We start from the raw sequence: 19,453 nt of genomic DNA on the forward strand, positions 1-19,453 counted from the left end.
CAACATATCCATTCCATATGACAGCCAATTCATTTTACTCCTTATCTGCCATGTATTTTTCTTATCAATGGGTGCATAGATAGAGCAAGTCTATAAAGCTGGTATACTGGAATAAGTTCAAAACAACACAAAAAATAATTTATGAACACCGATAATATTCCCTATGTAAATTCTGAATTTGAGAATGCCCGAAATCAGTAGGAAATACAAGGTCTAGCTGACTTCTGCTGGATTTTTAAAGGGGTTTCCACTTTCTGAGGCTTTGCATTTCACCATTTCTCATTCACTGTTTGCCAGCACAACCCCAGTTCAACCATTCCTTTGGTGAGTAGGGGAGAGGCAGAGCAAGTCACTTCCCCTCTCTGGGTGGCAGGATCCCCACTTTTGAATGAAGGGTACAAGATTCGACAATCTTGCAGGATCCTCACTATGAAGAGAGGGACCCCTGATTCAACAATCTCACAGGCTTTCGCAGAGAGATAACATCCCATGGTTCGATGCGAACTGTTCATTCCACCACTTTTTCCTATGCATTCCCACTCAAAGCCAGAGCTGCTGGATTTGGGGATAATGCCAGGATTCAGGGGCAGAAGTAAATGTATCTGGTCTGCTGGTAGTTTTCCGAAAGCGATATCCACACTCTCTGTCCAAAAAACATCTGAAAAACAAGGAGACTGGTGGTATAATGGTTAAGTGCTCAGTTGCTAACTAAAAGGTTGGTGGTTCGAACCCACCTGGTGACTCTGTGGAAGAAAGGCCTGGCAATCTGCTTCCATAACGATTATAGCCAAGAAAATCCTATGGAGCAGTTCTACTCTGTCACACAGAGTTGCTATGAATTAGAATCTACGCAACAGCACCCAAAAACAACATCACCCAGGTGGGGGTCCTTCTACTTTCTCCTTCAGGGGCAGGCAGGACCACTTTGCTATAAGATGATCACATGACTTGGATATCTTAAACCTTAGTTGTGTTGTGAACCAAAATGCCATGGCTTAATTTTATTCAAAATCTAGTCTATTTTTGATCATAAGCAAATAATTTCACACATAAAAATCACCTAGAATTTAGTCCTCTTTTTGAGTCTCCCCAATTTTTTTTTTTTAGTCACAATTATTTTGATTTATTCGTGGATACTAGTGAAAATAATAGGCAGTGAACTGTTCAAAGAATCTATGTTTGCGTAATTTGTTGTGCATGATCATTCGATGAACCTTGATACTTGGTTAGGAAACATGTAATCCCATAAGAGCTGGTTTCCTCAAGACAAACCACTCTTAGAAAAAAAATACCAATTTTTGTCTTTAATTCCTGTTTTAGACATGTTATAAATTTGCAAATTTATTTCCCAGTTGATTCAATCTGCCATCTCTAAATCTTCAGGGAGAATTACAGAAATGAAGATAAAATCTTGGTAATTTATTCAATTTTATCACTTCTACTGATCCCATAAAAAGACTCCATCTGTCAAATTATCTTTTCTTTAAAACAACAACAAAAAAAATCTTTTCATCATTTTCTTTATATGGGTATGTTGAAAACGAGTAGTTTAAGTATCTGTGTCGTGAAAACTATTGACGTTCCAATAAAACCTGTTCTTTCTAAATTATCTGTTCTTTAGCCTCTTTGGAGAGGAAACCTTCAGCTTCCATCATTTGCTTGTGCAGTAGAGGATTTATAACTTTGAGCAAATATATTATGGCATGTTTGGGAAGTGTAGAATAAAACATTCTTATATTAACATATTCTGTGATTTGGATTCCAGTCCATAATCAGAACAGCTTTCTTTTTCAAATTCTGCTGCCTAGGTTTTATTGAAAGCCCAGATAGTAAGATAAAAAGAAAACTAGTTGAGTCATATCTTTGGTCATATAATTTAAACCTTGTTTCTGTAATCGCAGGCTCTGCTGAACATCGATACACCTAAGCTCCATTAGAGTAAATTCGCCAACCCCACATAAATTTTATGGTTTCTAACCTTAACTGGTGGTTCAGGGGTAGAATTCTTGCCTTCCACATGGGAGACCTGGGTTAAATCCCCAACCAGCGTTCCTCAAGCACAACCACCCCTTGCCTGTAGGTGAAGGCTTGTGTGTTGCTATGATGCTGAGCAGGTTTCCACACTAAGACAAACTAGGAAGAGAGGCCTGGCAATCTACTTCTCAGAATCAGTCAGCGAAAACCCTGTAGATCATAACGATCCAATCTGCAACCGATCATGGGGATGCTGCAGGACTGGGCCTCATTTTGTTTTGCTGTGCATACGGTTGCCACGAGTTGAGGGCCAACTCAGGAGGGCAGCTAACAACGACAACAATCTTAATTGGGCCCTCCTTGTACTCATTTTTGGTTAGCTCTCTTATGCCAGAGCTTCAGTTTTCTCTTCAAGGCCCCACTCTGCTCCTACCTAAGGCTGTGATGCCCAGTTAAATTTGAATTTCAGATAAACAATAAATAATCTTCCAGTATAAATATGTCCCATGCTATCTTTTACATGCCTTGTATTTTTATTTGTTAACCTGGCAACCTAACTCCTAACCTCTCCTACTCTTAGCCAATTTTGCCTCACAGTAAAATTTGAAATTTGTAAACAGGAACTTCCTCAACTTTCTGCTGCTTCCTCTACAGATTTACTTACCTAAAGCCAATATGGCTGCTAATCAAAAGGTCAGCAGTTTGAATTCACCAGTGGCTCCTTGGAAACCCTATGAGGCAGTTCTACTCTGTCCTATAGGGTCACTATGAGTCGGAATTGACTCAGTGGCAAAGGTTTTTTTGTTTTGTTTTAAAGACACACCCCACCTACCACTCTTCCATTCCAGCGACTGGCTTTTAGAAGACCAGCCTCATTGCTAAGTTCTTGACCTCTCTCCTCACCCATATCCTGTGTTAGACGTCCTGACACGAAAGTGTAGATCCAGAGGCTGTGTTGCAGTCTGAACACATTCGACAGAGCCCAGCACTGGATGCATGTGTTTGGAGCAGAAGCAAGTTTGAAACGTATGGAGCCCGAAAAACTCTTCCAAATTTTACAGCTCACATACGAAAGAAACCTGACAGAAGTTCTCCTCAATTTTGACAGCAGTCTTAAATATTTACATGGCAGTATCGATAGTCGTTGAGGTGCTGAAAGAAACTTTTCTAAACTATCAATTTAAAAAAAAGCTTACTCAACCCTGCTAGAGGAAAGGCTGAACTTTCTATTCACTCTATGGAAAATGGTATTACAAAATCATTGTTAAATGAAGAGGTGATTAAAGCCTGTGCAACCAAAAATGGGGCTTGACAAACAGATTTCTCTTTTCCAACCAGGGGAAATTCTGCTATGAGGAGTCTTTTGGGCGTATCTGAGAATTTTTTTCTAGGTAGAATTTTTAGGGCTCACTTCAATTTGACTACAGAAAACTTCATTGTTAAATGTCCTATCAACTTCATTACAGTCTTTTGGATCACAGTCCAGCTGTTTGTTTATGGATACATAACTTCATGTAAACTGGATTTCTCTATAGGAGATTTAGATTGTTCTCACTTTTCCTGGTGTGACAGAATGAGCTGAAAACTGATAAAAAGTATCCTTATGGGGTCTACCAATAATAATTATAAGAAACATTTTTAACGTGGCATATTATATGGAAGGGTATGCAAATAAAGCTTTTATTTAAATTTTTAAAAAGCTGCCTTTACCTAACAATGCCACGACATAGTATTATTTTGACACCCATAATTTTCTAAAACGATCACACGGCTGCATCTTCAAGAACTTAAGAATCTGGAGAAAAAGAGATTCCGTAAGTGCTAATGTGTAGTAGTTAACTTCAAAAGTTTTGGGGGAAGGATTTAGGGAAACTTTTCAAACTCTGTAAGACATATGTGCTAATATACTTATTGCAGCATTACGTAAAGCTTAGAAAGAACCTAAATGTCCAACAATAGGATGTTGGTTAAATAAATTACAGGATTCTACGTGGTTATTAAAAATTATGATATAGGTTTATAATTGTTGATATGAATATATACTCAGTGGGAGGGAATAGATTATAAGAAGGCATCGTGTTTTAATCCTATTTAAAAAAAATTAAAATTAAAAGCAGTATAAATCTGAAATTTCAAATGATATATTGCCAAAATGTACATGGCGATACTTTAGGTGATAGAAATATGAGTAAATTATTTGAAATTTCTATATTATCTTTTTGTATTCTCTGATCTTTTTTACAAGCACATATTACTTTTAGAGTTAGAACCAATAGTAATATTATTTTCATTTTGAAAAATCTCTACTTCTGGAGGGTAGAGTTGTAGAATTTTCACGTAGAAGGGACAGTACAGGATTCCCAGATCCAACTCCTCCCACCGCCCTCCTACCTCCAGTGCTGGAATTCCTTCTGGATGTTTCCGACAGTCACCTGCACCTAATTAATAAGGAATTCACTACTCAAGTATAACCAGATAATTCTGATGGCAGCAGAAATTTGTTTAAAAGGGAATAGAGTTTGAAGAAATACAGAGCACTTTGGGGAACTCTGGGTATGATGAGACCATAAGAGCATGGGTCTATCCATGCTAAAATATTCTGTATGAGACAAGAATAATTTGTGTTCTTTCTGAAAGGAGTTGTTGGGAGAGGCTTGCAGAGAACAATAAGGGGAGAGGGCTTTTAGCAAGGTGGACAGAGGCTGAGACCGCTAGTACAGTCTCTGTGTGGGACTGGCCAGAGGATCTTTCTACTTGTGCTCCTAGTGATTCTTTTTTATTTATTTATTTATTTTGCTGTGATGTTAACATCTCCTTGTCTCATTTGCTTTGCTTTCCCCCACCCCAATTCTTTTGTGAAAATCAAAGTTTTATATCTGGATTGACGTGCTATATAACACAGTACAACTGAAAGCAGGCCCCTAGAGTCAGCACTAACAAAGAATTTGCCAAACACTTGGGAACAGTTTGGATTCCCACTGGGTGAAAATGGAGGGTGGGTGCATCAATCTTCCTTAGAGTTCAACAGGCAGAGACCCCAGGCGACATTTAAGTCACACGAGGCAGATCCTCCTGTTGTCTTGTTAGTTGCTCTCAAGTCGGCCCCTGACTCACGACAATGCCATGCACAAAGGAACAACGCACTTCCTGGTCCTACCCATCCCCATGACTGATTGCAGATCAGACCATTGTGATTCACTGGCTGATTTTCAGAAGTAGATCACCAGGCCTTTCTTCCTTGTCTGTCTTAGTCTGGAAGCTTCTCTGAAACCTGTTCGGCATCATAGCAACATGCAAATCTTCCCTGATGGATGGGTGGTGGCTTCTCATGAGGTGCGTTGGCTGAGAATCAAACCCAGATCTACTTCTTCCTTATATCAAGACAAAATCAGCTTCTGTATATCTCCATTCTTTGGTCCTATCCTATAGCAACACAGAATAAGTTTAATCCCTGTTCCAAATGAAAGATAAAAGAAAGATGATACTATTGAAAGATCAAGCCAACGTATTCTTCTTTCCTTTTAAGTGGTAGGGTCCTCTAACCCTTCACTCATTAAATCAACGGGTTTTACTACTTCAGGGAAAAGCTGAATATCTAAGTAGAACAAAGTCATTACTCAGTTTTGAGTGTCAAACTAATTTTTTTTAAGTTCACAGGAAGATATTTCCAGGCTTTATTAAGAGAAAAAAAAGAGAGGAGGGGAGCTCCCTAAATTCTGAATTTTCTTTTTAAACACTGTCAAAAACCTAAATGTGCAGAGAAACACCAAAAATTAGTGTAACAGAATATATTTATTGTGAGTGAGTAGATATGATTCAAATCAGGCAGCATCAACCTGAACGTATCGGGAAGGGGCTCTAAAAGGGGACAATGAAAACCAGTTCTATAGGTCATTGTCATGTTAATTTCACATGAGATAGGTTCAGAACATGTGCAGGCTTCCAAGCAGTTGGAGAAACAGTCACTAAGGACATGCTATGCATTTTCCAATCAGACCCTCAGGTTCCTGCTCCTCAAAACTGCCTGCACGTAGCTCTCTAAAACAACCCAATGTCTAAGGCAAAATGGTCTTCGCTAAGCGGCTTACTGGCTATTGTTTGACTTGAAGGTGACTTTAGGAAAACAGTTCCTTAAAGGCTCAAAGTTCAAAAGGACACCTAAGGACAGATGCCTGGGTGGGTCACCCCAATTCCATGAACCCAGAAATCTGGATTCTGGGGGAAAATAAAATTTAAAAAAAAAAAATTTTTTTTTTTTTGGTCAACATTTTAAGAGGAAAACCTGGGAGTCTAGCACAGAGCTTTACTAGAAGGCCGTGATCTTCACGCTGGTCTATGAGTATCCCAAAGACTTTCTAAGGAGTACTTGGACACTGGTGATTTTAAGGGAGCCCTGGTAGCACAGTGGTTAAGAGCTCGGCTGCTAACCAAAACGTCGGCAGTTTGAATCCACCAGCTGCTTCTTGGAAACCCTATGGGGAAGTTCTACTGTATCCTATAGGGTCACTATGAGTCAGAATCAACTGCAATTGGGTTTGGGTTTTTTTTGTTTTGTTTTGGTAATTTTAAGGGAACAGTTTTAGAGATGGTCAATCTCCATGTGTATTCTTTTCTAAAATAAACATGCCTTTAGCATTTGTAGTGATCTGGAGGTTCTCCTTTCCCACCCCACTTGCCCTTTCAAATCATTCTTTCTCCTACTTTACAAAAGAAAATCATTCCTCTTACCATCCAGAATTTTAAAATAGTTCATTGTCCCAGGGTACAAAAATCTCTGGGACACCCACAAAGGGGTAGTGAGAGAATGCCTGCCCCTGAGAGAGACCCTCAGAGCAGCCAGGAGAGCTCACAGGGAAGTACCAGGGCCACAGGCCCTTACTTCACCCAGGCTGCAGGGTCACGCCTGGCTCCTTATCCCATCTATTTACCTTTGTTCCTAAGAATTAGAAATCAGAAGTGATATGGTTACCACGAGGACTCATCAAAACACTTATTTCAATGAAAAATAAAATCAAGATTTGTTCTGACAGAAAGTACAGCTGATTTGGCTGATTGGTTGGACAACGCAGACTGGTTTTGCCAGTTAGGTTCTGAGGGGAACATTTATGGAAGGAGAAAAATTGAACCCCCCAGGTTTTAGCAAGAACACATTTAAAGCATAAGAGCAACATCAAATACACAGAGATGACATCTTTTGCAACTAACTATTAAATTTATAATCAGGAGCGGATTAAGGCATCTGAGGACCCTGTGCACTGATAACCTGTGGTAGCCTCTCCTCTGCTTATTCACACATTCATATGGGACATGTGAGCTCTGTACATACATGTATACAGATAGCTAGGTAGATAGATACGTGTGTGTGTCTTAGCTATTCATGATGTAACTTCTTTTTAAATGCAACTATAATATTAGCGATGGAATACAAAAGTAGCATATGCCATTTTAGCAGAATGAGATGAGCTAGATTATAAAATTTTTAGTAGATGCAGGGCACTAAGATTTTTACCGTATACCACATTTTTTACAAAAAGAATATTCTGCATATTCTACAGAAGGAAAATGAATCAGTGACCTTAGTTGCTTGAACAATCAATGTAAAATTCTGTTGATCTCCCACAATAAAAAATTGACTTTCACCAATTTTGCTTTAAACGGCTCGTACTTCAATTTTGAAGCTTGTTTTGTAATAAATGCTATAATTATAAATGAACAAATGAAAATGTCATAAAAGAAAATGTAACGATCAGAAAACAAATATTACAACAAATTACTGTATTTTATTTTTAGACAGATCTTTCATCTCTAACATGTTATAATTAAAAACATTTCTTTCTATTCTTTGCTCTTACAAATTCTTCAATGATTTCGTCACAACTAAAGCTGCTGAACAGTATCTAGTTCCACAACCCAAAGGGCAGCAGTTCGAATCCACCAGCCACTCCTTGGAAACTCTATGGAGCAGTTCTACCCTGTCCTGTAGGGTCACTATGAGTTGGAATTGACTTGATGGCCACTGTTTTTAGGGTTTTTTTTAATACTTAATAAGGATAATGAACCGAGTATTTCTTGAGTCATTGTTGTGTACTCGCTTTTCCATGTGTCCTGTCTGCTTGTCATCTACAGGTCTTTGCTTTGGACAACTCATGCCCCTGTTTGCTTGATGCCCTAAGCATACGCTTACCTTGCTTATTGGGTAATCCATCCCAGCTATGATAAAAACTTTTAGATGTCAACCTACAAATGTGCATATTTTTCAGAATTCTTTTAGAGGGTACAAGAGGAAAACGTTTGCTAAAAACTGCAGTATACACAGGCAGGATAGGATGTAGAGCCAATACTGACTAAGCCTGAAGAAGTAAGAAGAGGACAAGAGGCAAAGGGCAGGATGTCAGAAGGGAATGTCTTAGCTCTCTCCTAGCCCCACCCTGGGGCAAACTTAAGGATCAAAAAGCCAGTGGAGAGTAGGGAATATTGAAAGAAACAGAGATATCTGGGAAAATCCAGAGTAGAGGGACTTGTTTCTTGTCCCCCAGGAAATAGCAGCACAGGAAGATCTCAATCATCTTAGAGCCACAAAACATGGAATAACTACCAAAAACCCCCTGCCATTGAGGCGATTCCTACTCATAGTGACCCTATAGAGCAGAGTAGAACTCTGCCCCACAGGGTTTACAAGGAGTGGCTGGTGGTTTCAAACTGCTGACCTTTTTGTTAACAGTCTGAGCTCTTAATCACTGCACCACCAGGGCTCATACTGCAGTAGAAATGGTGGCAAAATACTGTTAGGTAGAGAAAGCACTGAGAGACCACCAGTTCCTGACTCCCTATGGCTGGCTCACGGTATGGAAGAAATTTCCATAAAAGGTGACTGAAAATAAGGTGGCTGAACTCCACAGAAGACCCTAAGCACTGACCATGCTGAGACCCCAGGCAGTGCTTTGCAGACAGCCACAAAAACTCAGCAGCAGCTTTGGTGCCCAGTGCAGCAAGGACAGAACCTGAAGATCGGGGGGTTCAGCTGTCCCTCTACTCACCCCCCAGTAACAGGCAAGTAAGGCTCCCTTTTCCCACCTCCTGCCTGTGCCCAGATATCTTTCACCCAGGGAAGAGAAAGGAGATTGGAAAATGAAAGATATCCTAAAGGAGGTCATTTTAAACCAGAAGAGACTGAGTGACTGTTAAATGGTGAGTTTTTATTATTATACTTGAAATTTCACATGTATTGTATTTTGGTGCCTATATTGAATATTCAACTTGAACACTCTGTTATATGTGATTTTTAGCCCTTTAGCCACATAATTATACTTTCTTTCTATACAATCCTATTATTTTTCCTCTTAAAGTGTAGTACCCAGAACCTGACATAACATTCCAGGTCTAAGTCTTCTTATTAAAAAAAAAAAAAACCAAACCCATTGCCATCGAGTTGATTCCTACTCATAGCAACCCTATAGGACAGAGTAGAACTGCCCCAGAGTTTCCAAGGAGCACCTGGTGGATTCAAACTGCCAACATTTTGGTGAGCAGCCATAGCTCTTAACCACTATGCCGCCAAGGCTTCTTATAGGTGTCACTAATATTTGTTTGATTTGTCAATATAGTATATTCAGTTATTAGTTGAAATTTATAAATTTCAGGCCACACCCAGGAATTAAATCCATATTATCTCATAACTAATCTTCATCATACACTAATTTTCTGAAACATAACAGGAATTTCCCATTATAGAGAAAGTTGTTAAGGATTTCTCCGGGCAGTGTGCAAACAGTCTAAAAGACAGAAGCTCTGCCGTTATTAGCATGTTCCAATCTGGGTAAACCATCATGTAAGCCTGTTTCTTGGGGAGGTGAAAGAATAACACTATACAGCCATATAACTCCTACCCTGCTTCTGCGAGTTGTCAAATAATTTAGACATGAAACAGCATTCTCATCAGGATAATACACAGAGTCATTGAGTGTTAGAGCTTGAAGGAACTTAAAAGATTGCTTAGTCCTCTGTTCTCATTTTAAAAATATGGAAACAGAAGCCCAGAGCAATAATATAACTTGGTCTATGTTTGGGAGCTAGTATCTAAGTGGTAATTCATATGGGCTCACCTTAAAACAGGGTCTTTTATAATACTTTATGGTACCTGCCACCTAGTGCTTTTCAGAACATAAATTCTTCCCACTCAGCCTGGATGCCCTGCAATGTGTTCAGGATACCTTGAGGTTGACTGAACTGTTGATGCCTCCAGTGTGTCCAGGAACCCTTGCCATCATACACTGGTTCACTGTACAAGGAGAGAACAACCGTGAAACCAACGTAGAAAACATTGGTGTTAACCAAAAACCAAACTCGTTGCCATCGAGCTGATTCCAACTCATAGCGAACCTATAGGACAGAGTAGAGCTGCCACATAGGGTTTCCAGGGAGAACCTGGTGAATTCGAACTGCTGACCTTTGGGTCAGCAGCCAAACTCTTAACTACTATGTCACCAAGGTTTCCACATTGGTGTTAGGAATCATGAAAATACTGTACAGCAGTGCTGTCCAATAGTGCCTTCTGCAATTTTGGAAACGTTCTATATGTCCCCTCTCTTGACCGCTAGCTACTAAGGCTACTGATCACTTGAAATGTGGCTAGTGTGACTTAGGAACTGAATTTTTCACTTTATTTCTTTTTAACTTCAATTTAAATAAACACATGTGGTTAGTGGCTACCATAGTGAGTGGTATAACTCTATAGCGTTCACAAACAAGGGTTCTTCTCTTTATGACAGTTGTTAGCATATTAGTCAAAACTAATCATTTTGGGCACAAATACCAATGTTTTCCTCACATCCTTGTTACATTCCAACTCTTGAGGACACAGGCTTTTATATTGTGCCAATACAGTAGTCATTCTCTGTAAAGCCAAATGACTTCCTTTGCAAGCTGAAGATTGAGAATTAATCTCAGTCTTTGGACCAAGATTTATTTGTATTATGTATTTATTTAATTTTTTATTTACTTTTACTGTGCATGTGATTTTCAAAATTAAATTCAGTGTTTACCTTATCACTTTCGATATCTTTAACGTATCTAAGTAATATTTCCCCTAACTTCCCTCCTTTTTCAAATGATATTTCATCTTTGGCATTACTGTATTAGTTATCTATTGCTATGTAACAAATTATCCCAAAACTTAGTGACTTAAAACATCAACATTTATTATCTCAGTTTCTGTGGGTAAAGAATCTGGGCACAGCTTAGCTGGGTCCTAGGGTCAGGGCTTCTCAAGAGGCTGCAGTCGAGGTATCAGCTGGGACAGCAATCATCTCTAGGCTGGACTGGGGGAGGATGTGCTTCCAAGTTCACGTTCTTGTCTGTTGGCAGGACTCAGGTCCTCACTAACTATTGACCAGAGACTTCAGTTTGTTACAGTGGGAACTTCCCATAGCATTATTCACAACATGCCACCTTGTTCATCAGAGCAAACAAGCAAGAAGAGCCAGAAAGAAAAAGAGAGCAAGACAGAAGTCACAGTCTTTTGTAACCTAATCTCAGAAGTGACATCCCATCACCTTTAATGTACTCTATTTGTTAGAAGAAAATCACTAGGTGAAGCCCATACTCAAGGGCTGACTATCAGGAGTCAGCAATCTTCGGGAGTCATTTTAGAAGCTGCTTTCCACAACTACTTTAAAGAAAGCTCTTTCATTAGCCAGTCTATCTTGAATCTTAGTTTTCGGGTCAGCTCTACGCAGGGTCAGGACATGGGTGAATCCATTGTCACCCAGCTAGATAGTGGCAGAACCAAGACTAGAATTCAAGTTCTCCTGAGTTCTTGGTTATTGTCTATGATGCTTGTTTAGGTCCACAGAGTGGGCACATGGAGCCCCACAATGCCAACAAAAGCATTGAGACTCCATCCAACAGGTACTAGGGTTTTGGAACAGGAGAGTACTATGACAAAAGTGATTTTTAAGAAAGATTAGTGTGATGGCCTTTGTAAAACAGAAAATTACTTTAATCCCTATTTATTTATAATTAGCATACTTATGTTGTCAATTCTAACTCACAGGGACCCTATAGAATCGGTAGTTGGAAAATATGGACTTTGTGATAGAAATAATGCCAGATATTGAATGATAGAATTTTGCAAGACTAGTGACTTCTTCATTGCAAATACCTTTTTTCACCAACACAAATGGCGACTATAAACATGGACCTCACCAGATGGAACACATGGGAATCAAATCAACTACATCTGTGGAAAGAGACGATGCAAAAGCTGAATATCATCAGTCAGAACAAGGCCAGGGGCTGACTGTAGAACAGATTATCAATTGCTCATATGGATGTTCAAGCTGAAACTGAAGAAAATCAGAGCAAGTCCAAAAATCAAAACCAAACCCACTGCCGTCAATTCTGACTCATAGCAACCCTATAGGACAGAGCAGAACTGCCCCATAGCGTTTCCAAGAAGTGCCTGGCAGATTCTAACTGCCGACCTTTTGGTTAGCAGCTGTAGCACTTAACCACTACACCACCAGTGTTTCCAGAGCAAGTACAGGGGAACCAAAATGTGACTTTGAGTATATCCCACCTGAATTCAGAGACAATCTCAAGAATAGATTTGACATGTTGAACACTAATGACCGAAGACCGGATGAATCATGGAATGACATCAAGAACATGATACATGAAGAAAGCAAGAGGTCATTGAAAAGACAGGAAAGAAAGAAAAGACCATAATGGATGTCAGAGGAGACTCTGAAACTTGCTCTTGAATGTTGAGCAGCTAAAGCAAAAGGAAAAAATGATGAAGTAAAAGAGCTGAACAGAGGATTTCAAAGGGTGGCTCAAGAAGACAAAGTATTATAATGACATGTGCAAAAAGCTGGAGATAGAAAACCAAAAGGGAAGAACACGCTCGACGTTTCTCAAGCTGAAAGAACTAAAGAAAAAAATCAAGCCTCGAGTTGCAATAGTGAAGGATTCTATGGGGAAAATATTAAATGCCACAGGAAGTATTTCAAGAGGCAGCATATGATCAGGAACCAATGGTACTGAAGGAAGAAGGCCAAGATGCACTGAAGGCATGGGCGAAAAACAAGGTTCCAGGAATTGACAGCATATCAGTTGAGATGTTTAAACAAATGGATGCAGCACTGGAAGTGCTCACTCGTTATGCCAAGAAACATGGAAGACAGCTTCCTGGCCAACTGACTGGAAGAGATCCATATTTATGCCTATCCCCAAGAAAGGTGATCCAACTGAATGAGGGAATTATTGGACAATTTCTTATCGTTAATATAAAATGCAAGCAAATTTTTGCTGAAGATCATTCAAAAGCAGCTGCAGCAGTATATCGACAGGGAACTGCCAGAAAGTCACGCCGGATTCAGAAGAGTACGTGGAACCAGGGAAATCATTGCTGATGTCAGATGGATCCTGGCTGAAAGCAGAGACTACCAGAAGCATGTTTACCTGTGTTTTATTGACTATGCAAAGGTATTAGACTGTGCGGATCATGGCGAGTTATGGATAACATTGTGAAGAATGAGAATTCCAGAACACTTAATTGTGTTCATGAGGAACCTGTACATAGATCAAGAGGCAGTTGTTCAGACAGAACAAGAGGATACTGAGTGGTTTAAAGTCAGGAAGGGTGTGCATCAGGGTTGTATCCTTTCACCATACCTATTCAATTTGTGTGGAGCAAATAATCCAAGAAGCTGGACTGTATGAAGAAGAACGGGGCATCAAGATTGGAAGAAGACTTATTAACAACCCGCATTATGCAGATGACACAACCTTGCTTGCTGAAAGTGAAGAGGACTTGCAGCACTTACTAATGAAGATCAAAGACCGCACCCTTCAGTATGGATTACACCTCAACATAAAGAAAACAAGAATCCTCACAACTGGACCAATAAGCAACATCACGATAAATGGAGAAAAGATTGAAGTTGTCAAGGATTTCATTTCTACTATCTATACCCATGGAAGCAGCAGTCAAGAAATCAAAAGATGCATTGCATTGGGCAAATCTGCTCCAACAGACCTCCTTAAAGTGTTGAAAAGCAAAGATGTCACCTTGACGATTAAGGTGCGCCTGGCCCAAGCCATGGTATTTTCAGTCTCATCATATGCATGTGAAAGCTGGACAATGAATAAGGAAGACCGAAGAAGAACTGATGCCTTTGAACTGTGGTATTGGCGAAGAATATTGAATATACCATGGACTGCCAAAAGAACAAATCTGTCTTAGAAGAAGTACAACCAGAATGCTCCTTAGAAGCAAGGATGGTGAGACTGCGTCTTACATACTTTGGACATGTTGTCAGGAGGGATCAGTCCCTGGAGAAGGATATCATGCTTGGTAAATTACAGGTTTAGCGGAAAAGAGGAAGACCCTCAATGAGATGGATTGGCACAATGGCTGCAACAATGGGCTCAAGCATAACAACGATTGTAAGGATGGAGCAGGACCGAGCAGTGTTTTGTTTTGTTTTGTTGTGCATGGGGTCACTATGAGCCAGAACTGACTCGATGGCACCTAACAACAACAAGCATATTTATGGTTCAGAGTTTTGTAGGGCTTTTTTGTTGTTATAAAAATATCTTTATAAGTCTTAATAAAATGGTTTTTAAAAGTATTCCTTGGGTAGAAAATATATGAAGTAAAATACTACATTTGAAAGTCTATCACCAAATTTTAAATTATGACAGACATTTTCACACATGTATATTGAATTTAACTCTAAAAATTATTTCCAGTGAATACATAGAAACTTCCAGAGAAGATATGTTGTTCTACTAACACAGGAAGCTCCTAGGAGAGTCAGGACTTGCAACCTGAGAACATAATTGTAGCCTATAAAAGTTTTTAAGGGATTACCTTGCTAAACCTCCACCCCAGCCACAATAACACACAAAGCTGCATTTGTGGGCAGTGTGGCAAAGGCTTCTAATTGTCCGTAAATACTCATTCTCCCCTTCTTTTAGTAATAAGTTTCTGAGGTTTATCTGGGGACTTTGCCCAGTGAAGACTGTCTTTCCCTGTGAAGACTATATTTCTCAGGCTCCCTTACGGCTAGGTGCAGTCATGAGACTAAGTTTTGGCCAATGAGTACAAGTGGAAGAGAAACAAGTCATTCCTAGTTGTGTGCTTATAATAGGAAAGGTGTGTGTTCCTCTTCTTCCCTTCCCACTGGTTGGCATGCAGATATGATGATAGGAGCTAGGAGTATCAGCCTTGTACTCAGAAATGAAAGCTGCCATATCAGCCTTGGGCTTTCTACTTTTGGATATTTACATGATAGGTATACACTTTCTTGTTTATGCCACTGAATTTGGGAATCTTCTTACTAGAGTAGTTTATACTATAACATAACTACCGTAATGACATGTCCACCTTTCCTTTATCTTGGTTCTCTGCCTAAAGAAATAATGGACAGGCGCCCATATATAAAGTGATGTATTCATATTAAATTTTTATTATCCATTTATGCTTACCTGTGATGCCACTGGAAACCCTGGTGGCGAAGCCGTTAAGTGCTACAGCTGCTAACCAAAAGGTCAGCAGCTTGAATGCACCAGGCGCCCCTTGGAAACTCTACAGGGCAGTTCTACTCTGTCCTATAGGGTCGCTATGAGTCGGAATCCACTCGATGGCACTGGGTTTGGTTTTGGGTTTCGGTGATGCCGCTAAGATTATAATGGCAGCAGCAAACTCCTAATTTTTCTTGCTATTTGGCTTTAGTGCCTTCTCCTTATTTACATAGTAGAAGAGTAATAAGGAAACCTTTCTGGTGTAGTGGCTAAGTGCTACGGCTGCTAACCAAAAGTTTGGTGGTTCAAATCTACCAGGCGCTCCTTGGAAACTCCATGGGGCAGTCCTGCTCTATCCTATAGGGTCCCTGTGAGTTGGAATTGGCTCAAGGGCAATGGGTTTGGTTTGGTTTGGGATTATCATTAGCTCAGACATGCTAATGGACCAAGGGTGATTTTCACTTTCCCTCTCTGTTCTGACCAGGGTCAGGGACTGAGATCTATACAGTGGTATGCTGATAAATGCATAACAACTGGCTCTCTAGGGGAAAACAAGCCCTCATTTGTAGTGTTTGCCAAATTTCTGTGGTGTAAATACTACCACACCATACAAGCTCCCAGTCTCATGTCACTATACATGGAGTTAGGAGGAAATGTGCACAATGTGCACAATCAGCTCTTGCAAACTAGTACTAGCTGGCTCCAGCACACCACTGGAACTTTTGTATGTGTTATCTCAGCCAGGTACAGCTTCTGATTTCTTCTCTCGTTTGCACTGTGGTGGAGAATGCTGAATTTACAATGATGTGCAGGAGGAACAGTAAAGACAATGCTGGGTGTGGCCCTGATGATCTTTGAGCTGCAGTTGGGACCTCACCTTCACATGAGCTATGATGCTCCTGCAGTGACATTTCATCCTTTTGGTTTAAACAGTGGTTGGCAACCTTGTCAGCAAATTGGAAACACTTGGGAAGCTTTAAACAAAACTACCAATGCCTAGGTCCAGCCCCAGAGATTCTGATGTAATTGATCTGGGCTTGGGAGTGTTAAAAGCAGATGATCTTAATGTGCAGCCAAGGTCAAGAACCACTGGATTAGAGTAATACATCTCTTATTTAAGTGACAGATGGTTAGCGCTACTATTTTTGCTTTCAGCACATAGAGGAGGAGTCAACCCACATGACCTCACAAGAAAGGAAGAAGTCAATGGCAAGACCAGGACAATTCCTTCAGTGAAAGGTAAGCTTGAGGAGAACAGGTCTGTCCTCTGCCTCCTTTATGGGTCTTGGAAAGAACCTGAAATATTATTTTTGTGAACTCTTAAAAATAACAGTAGTGATTTTTCCTTTCTATAGGAATTAGATGTCAGAGGAGACTTTGACTCTTGCTCTTGAGCGTCGAGCAGCTAAAGCAAAAGGAAGAATTGATGAAGTAAAAGAACTGAACAGAAGATTTCAAAGGGTCTCTCGAGAAGACAAAGTAAAGTATTATAATGACACGCACGTGCAAAGAGCTGGAGATGGAAAACCAAAAGAGAAGAACACGCTCAGCATTTCTCAAGCTGAAAGAACTGAAGAAAAAATTCAAGCCTCGAGTTGCAATAGTGAAGGATTCCATGGGGAAAATATTAAACGACTCAGGAAGCATCAAAAGAAGATGGAAGGAATACACAGAGTCATTATACCAAAATGAATTAGTCGATATTCAACCATTTCAAGAGGTGTCATATGGTCAGGAACCGATGGTACTGAAGGAAGAAGTCCAAGCTGCTCTGAAGGCATTGGCAAAAAACAAGGCTCCAGGAATTGCTGGAATATCAATTGAGATGTTTCAACAAACAGATGCAGCACTGGAAATGCTCACTCGTCTATGCCAAGAAATATGGAAGACAGCTTCCTGGACAACTGACTGGAAGAGATCCATATTTATGCCTATTCCCAAGAAAGGTGATCCAACCGAATGGGGAAATTATAGAACAATATCATTAATATCACACTCAAGCAAAATTTTGCTGAAGATGATTCAAAAACGGCTGCAGCGGTACATTGACAGGGAACTGCCAGAAATTCAGGCCAGTTTCAGAAGAGGACGTGGAACCAGGGATATCATTGCTGATGTCAGATGGATCCCAGCCGAAAGCAGAGAATACCAGAGGGATGTTTACCTGTGTTTTATTGACTATGCAAAGGCATTCGACTGTGTGGATCATAACAAACTATGGATAACACTGCAAAGAATGGGAATTCCAGAACACTTAATTGTGCTCATGAGGAACCTTTACATAGATCAAGAGGCAGTTGTTCGGACAGAACAAGGGGATACTAATTGGTTTAAAGTCAGGAAAGGTGTGCACCAGGGTTGTATTCTTTCACCATACCTATTTAATCTGTATGCTGAACAAATAATACGAGAAGCTGGACTATATGAAGAAGAATGGGGCATCAGGATTGGAGGAAGACTCATTAACAACCTGCATTATGCAGATGACAGAACCTTGCTTGCTGAAAGCGAAGAGGACTTGAAGCACTTACTAATGAAGATCAAAGACCAAAGCCTTCAGTATGGATTGTACCTCAACATAAAGAAAACAAAAATCCTCACAACTGGACCAATGAGCAACATCATGATAAACGAAGAAAAGATTGAAATTGTCAAGGATTTCATTTTACTTGGATCCACAATCAACAGCCATGGAAGCAGCAGTCAAGAAATCAAAAGACACATTGCATTGGGTAAATCTGCAGCAAGGGACCTCTTTAAAGTGTTGAAGAGCAAAGATGCCTCCCGGAAGACTAAGGTGCGCCTGACCCAAGCCATGGTATTTTCAGTCTCATCATATGCATATGAAAGCTGGACAATGAATAAGGAAGACCGAAGAAGAGTTGACGCCTTTGAATTGTGGTGTTGGCGAAGAATATTGAATATACCATGGGCTGCCAAAAGAACGAACAAATCTGTCTTGGAAGAAGTGCAGCCAGAATGCTCCTTAGGGGCAAGGATGGCGTGACTGCATCTTACATACTTTGGACATGTTGTCAGGAGGGATCAGTCCCTGGAGAAGGACATCATGCTTGGCAGAGTACAGGGTCAGCAGAAAAGAGGAAGACCCTCAACGAGGTGGATTGACACAGTGGCTGCAACAATGGGCTCAAGCATAACAACGATTGTAAGGATGGCACAGGACTGGGCAGCGTTTCGTTCTGTTGTGCATAGGGTCGCTGTGAGTCGGAACCAACTCGACAGCACCTAACAACAACAGTTAGGAATTTTAAGTAAGCACAGAAAATACTAAATTCCTGTTGTTGTTACCTGCCGTTCATGGTGACCCCATGCACAATGAAATGAAATGAAATGCAGCACAGTCCTGTGTCATTCCCATGATCGGTTGCAGATTGGGTCATCGTGATCCACAGCGATTTCATTGGCTGATTTTCAGAAGTAAATTACTAAGACTTTCTTCCTAGTCCATCTTAGTCTGGAAGATCTGCTGAAACCTATTCAGCGTCGTAGCAGCATGCAAGCTTCCACTGACATTCAAGTGATGGCTATGCATGAGGTGCGTTGGCTTGGAATCAAACTCGGGTCTCCCAATGGAAGGAGAAAAGTTGACCTCTGAACCACCGATGCCTCACACTGAAATCTTAGAAAACTATGATAGATAACTTAATCATTCCTGTTATATTCTGAGTCTATATGAACTGATAGTATTCATTGTGAAATCTGGTTCAGTTTCTTTTCATCTCTATTAGATTTATATTTATTGTTAGAAACAGATGCTAAATTAACTTTGTTCAAAACTCAGCAGACAACTATGGTTTATATTTTTGTACTATTAAGTTAACCTCTGAAGTAAATTATGATTAGAATTTTACAGATATGATGCACGCTAGTTTACTAGTGAATCATTTTTGTACAGTAATATTTCATATAATAATCCATACAAATCTATATG

At 40.0% G+C, this 19,453-nt stretch overlaps 1 long non-coding RNA gene across 1 annotated transcript in view; it reads left to right on the top strand.

Moving 5' to 3' along the window:
• The window catches only part of LOC126084697 (uncharacterized), a 36,096-nt gene extending 19,224 nt beyond the window's left edge, over positions 1-16,872 (top strand). Inside the window, exons 2-3 of the long non-coding RNA XR_007519053.1 lie at positions 16,657-16,740; positions 16,857-16,872. This is a non-coding gene — a long non-coding RNA (uncharacterized LOC126084697). The remainder of the gene's footprint in view (positions 1-16,656; positions 16,741-16,856) is intronic.
• The last annotated feature ends 2,581 nt before the right edge of the window (positions 16,873-19,453 follow it).

This window comes from Elephas maximus, chromosome 10 (assembly GCF_024166365.1).
Source record: "Elephas maximus indicus isolate mEleMax1 chromosome 10, mEleMax1 primary haplotype, whole genome shotgun sequence".
NCBI classification, from domain to species: Eukaryota; Metazoa; Chordata; class Mammalia; order Proboscidea; family Elephantidae; genus Elephas; species Elephas maximus.